We start from the raw sequence: 4101 nt of genomic DNA on the forward strand, positions 1-4101 counted from the left end.
TGACCTGGTAGATGGGAGTGATAAGGGAAGAGTAGTGAAAAAAAGAGAAACCTGCAGAGGTGGTGAATGACCCAAATTCATCCGAAGAATTGTAACAAAGTCTGCTGGTGCTGAAATGGACACTCAGTTGATGTGTGATAAAACTTTTAAACACAGTATATTACATCTTCTTCTTCTATGAGGAAGAGAAGGGGGCAGGGACTGGAGAAAGCAGGACTACCTGATTGGCCTGTTGAGCTGTAGGTCCCTCAGGAAAGAAGAAAGATGGCACGGGGATGATCCCTGGCATGACAAACGATAAGGACGGCATTTGGCAAAGAAGTACTGGAGGTCAGTGCAGTCTGTTGCTCAAAACGCTGCGCAGTCTGCTGGATGCCGAGAGATGGTGGAACCTTTGTGAAAGCTGAAGTTTGAGATGATTGTGTAAAGGAAAAGAAACAACTCATTGTTGAATGGGGAAACAACCGAGTAGTCCAGGGTGAGTATCCACAAGCGTGAAGGAGTGTGTCCTGACTGAAAATCTCCAATAGTCACCACTATTGCCAAAGACAAACTCATAAAATTCATAAATCTCACGAGATGACACATTATCATTGTAAAACTTAATTCATACACATTCTCAAGCTCAAGGGAGAAAAAAGGCCTTCTTTAAAAAGTTTACAGCCAACTGTGGCAACAAGGCCAACTGGCAAACCTTCACTTTGAGCTAAGTCATGTAAATGATAAAATGTGTTTCTGAAAATTTGAGACAAGAAAATATCCCCTACATCTCAGTTTTTGTCAGGTCATGCATCACTCCCCAGCACTGGCTAGCATAGCACAGTGATGCCATTCAAGGCAGGGAAAGAAGAGAAGGTCTGCTCTATTGACCTTACAGGGGAGAAGAGCGATATCTTAGCTCTTTCTCTCTTTCTGAGTTGCTGACCACAGTGAGGTGCCCACACACGAGGTATCAGGTTTGAGTCTCAGCCCCACCTCCTCACTTTTCACCATTCATCCTCAGCTCTGATAAGGAGAGAGAAAGAGACTGGGAGGGGAGAAATCGGCTGAGAGCGGGAGAGTCATTAGGATGCAAGAAAAGCAAGTTGAATGACAGGAAAAAGAGGCACTTGGGGTAGAGGGAGGGAAAGACAAAGAAATGAAAAAGGATGTAGGGAAGAGAAGTGAGAGAATAGATTGAGGGGGTGAGAGGAGGCAGTGGAAAATAAAAATGGGGGAATGTGAGAGAGGAAAGGATGAAAAGGAGCAGCAGAGTGTGTGTGTGCTTGAGGAGCATCAGTCAGTAGGTTTGCAGGAGATCTGAGTTCTCTCTGAGGGCAGGAGGGACTCCAGACCTGAAATACATTCTCTGGCAACTGGAGACACACACACACACACACACACACACACACACACACAAATGCACAGAAACAAAAACACAAACATGTTTAAATGTGTCCAGTGAAGGGTGGAACTAATGCATCTGCTATAGGCAATATTATGATAACATTTTGCTGTACACATGCGCAGGATCCGGCAGGCGGTGAGATACACAGACATCTGGGGTTTCGTATTGACATGGTAAATGGTCTTACACTTGTGTAGTGCTTTTCTATGCACTGTAGCACACTCAAAGTACTTTGACACCATTTGTCTATTCACACGTCCAAGCACTCACACACCACTGACATCACCGGGAACAACTTGGGTGTCTTGCTCAAAGATACTTCAGCATGTGGACTGGAGAAGCCAAGAACTGAACCGCGACCTTTGGGTTAGGAGAACAACCCGTTCTGCCACCTCAGCCGTAGCTGTCCCCATGTGACAACGAAGTGGTGATTAATTGTTGATGCCCTTTGAAAAAGCACAGCGCAGTCTTTCAAGGTTAGAAAGAAACTATTAAATATTTTCAACCAGAGCTTGGTAGCCAGCATTGCCAACAATGTAAGGAAAGGTATAGCACATCTGGGCTCTAGACACCAATTATTTAGAAAAGAACCAGAAGGTGAGCTTTAACCATACCTCAGTTGGAAGGTCACCATCTCTGGGTTGTTTTTATTGGTTTAAAAATGTGTTGAGTGGCAAAGAGCCCAGATGCACCTCAAAATGTTTTAAAAGGTCTTTTGTGTCCACAGCAGTGAAACTATTTTTCTGTGATCTAGAATGCATTTTTGACATTTTCTTTCAACTGTATCACATCATGTTCTTCAGATCAGCCAGCATGGATGTGAAGTCCTGCCAGTAGTAAGAATAATGAGCATCCACACTTCCATGACAAGTAGGGAAATCTCCATCTGGAAAGAAGACGGTGTCCCGACAACCAAAAGTCTGAGTTGAAGTTCACAGTACATCCTCTGGGCGCTCAGGTTTCCTCCCACAGTAGCCATATTAACTGTTGGCTCTGAATTAATTGGAGATGTGATTCTGAACAGGTTTGTGTCAGTGTTACCTGGAAGAGGCTCCAGCCCCCAATGCACAGGGTGGTTTATGGGTGGGGACACTGAGACAATAAACACGACACATGACGATGACAGTGCAACACTATCTCACTTGTGTTTTTAATATTTTTGACAACCACAGAGCTCTATAACACAGAGGAATACCGGCCTTTAGATATCGTAATTATTGTACAGATACAGTAACGTTTGTATACACAGCAACATGAGGTGGCGATAAAAGCAAACTAGCAATGCATCAGCAAAAGGTAGGGAAGAAGAAAAAGACAGCTAGGGGAAGTAAACTTGGATGCTAACTAATAGGTAGCATGCACAGAACCTTATAATGACACCTTGTGCATACAAAGGACACACCCAAAGGCATCTAAATACTCATACTTTATCTCCATAAATAAACACAAACACTCACAGATATGTCAGAAAATAATGCACACGATGTCCTCTCCCACACACAGACCCACCACATAACTGCAGTCCTCTGAAGTGGATTAGTCCCCACAATGAGGTCCATTATTCCCAGTGGAATGTGACTTTTTTGGGGAGAGAGGACTCATTCCACCCCTCAATAAAGGCCTTGAACTATTTTCGCTATTTAAAAATAATATCATCAATCAAGGAAGGTGGGTGGCTGTCAGGGGGCCAGGAACCCCCCACTTAGCTGTCACATGGCGATGATTATTGTGTTCATCACAGGGAGGGGGGGCAGGATTGAAGGCTATGACAGAGTGCCCAAATAATGTGTCTATTGTCTCTGCAGGCAGAGCAATGCTGCTATTGATTAAGCCATCCACAAACAAGGACCCCAGACAGGCTGGTTTCACCCTTTTATTGGCGTTCAAATTAAAACTATATTAACGGCAAACAGTTTTGGATGTAAATATGAGTGAAATGGCGGCGTGATCAAAAGGTGAGGCAGCTCAAACTGAGATGTACTATTGATTGAAGGAGCTAATTTGTGGGAAATGATGAATAAATGTCTATTACAGAGCAGCACCTGGAGGGTGTGAGATGAAGCAGAGAATATTGTTTCTAATGAACCAGCAGCAGCAATGGTCAAATTGCTCCTGTCATGAAAACTACATTTTTCATGTTCCACTAATGACTTGGCTAACTGAAATGTAAGGAAAAGGACGTGTTTTCCAATTTGCTTGTCACACAGTTAGCCACAAATCACCTGCGGATATCAAGCAGGAGACGCACCAGCTTCATTTACTAATGAAGTTGATGTTTTAAGATTCAGTGATGACTTCTAGAGCTACACATCAGTGCACAGTTTGTTCTTGGTGGTATCAAGGTTCAGCACAACATACATATGAGACTCTTTAAAATAAGGCAGGGGCGCTGTAAGAAGCAAGTGAAAGGATTGCATCTTGTATAAGGATTTTTAACCTCAGCATACTCCTGCTATGAGAAGGCTTTACCCACAATCCATCACTTTCACTCTGCTTTTGCTCATGTACTATCAAATCAAATCAAATTTTATTTGTATAGCGCCAAATCACAACAAAAGTCATCTCAGGACACTTTACAAAGTAAGGTCTAGACCTTATTGTTATCAATATTATTACATAGGGAAAACCCAACAAATCCCCCTTGAGCAAGCACTTGGCGACAGTGGGGAGGAAAAACTCCCTTTAACGGAAGAAACCTCCGACAGACCCCGGCT

This window comes from Monopterus albus, unplaced genomic scaffold (assembly GCF_001952655.1).
Source record: "Monopterus albus unplaced genomic scaffold, M_albus_1.0 scaffold79.1, whole genome shotgun sequence".
In the NCBI taxonomy this organism is placed as follows: domain Eukaryota; kingdom Metazoa; phylum Chordata; class Actinopteri; order Synbranchiformes; family Synbranchidae; genus Monopterus; species Monopterus albus.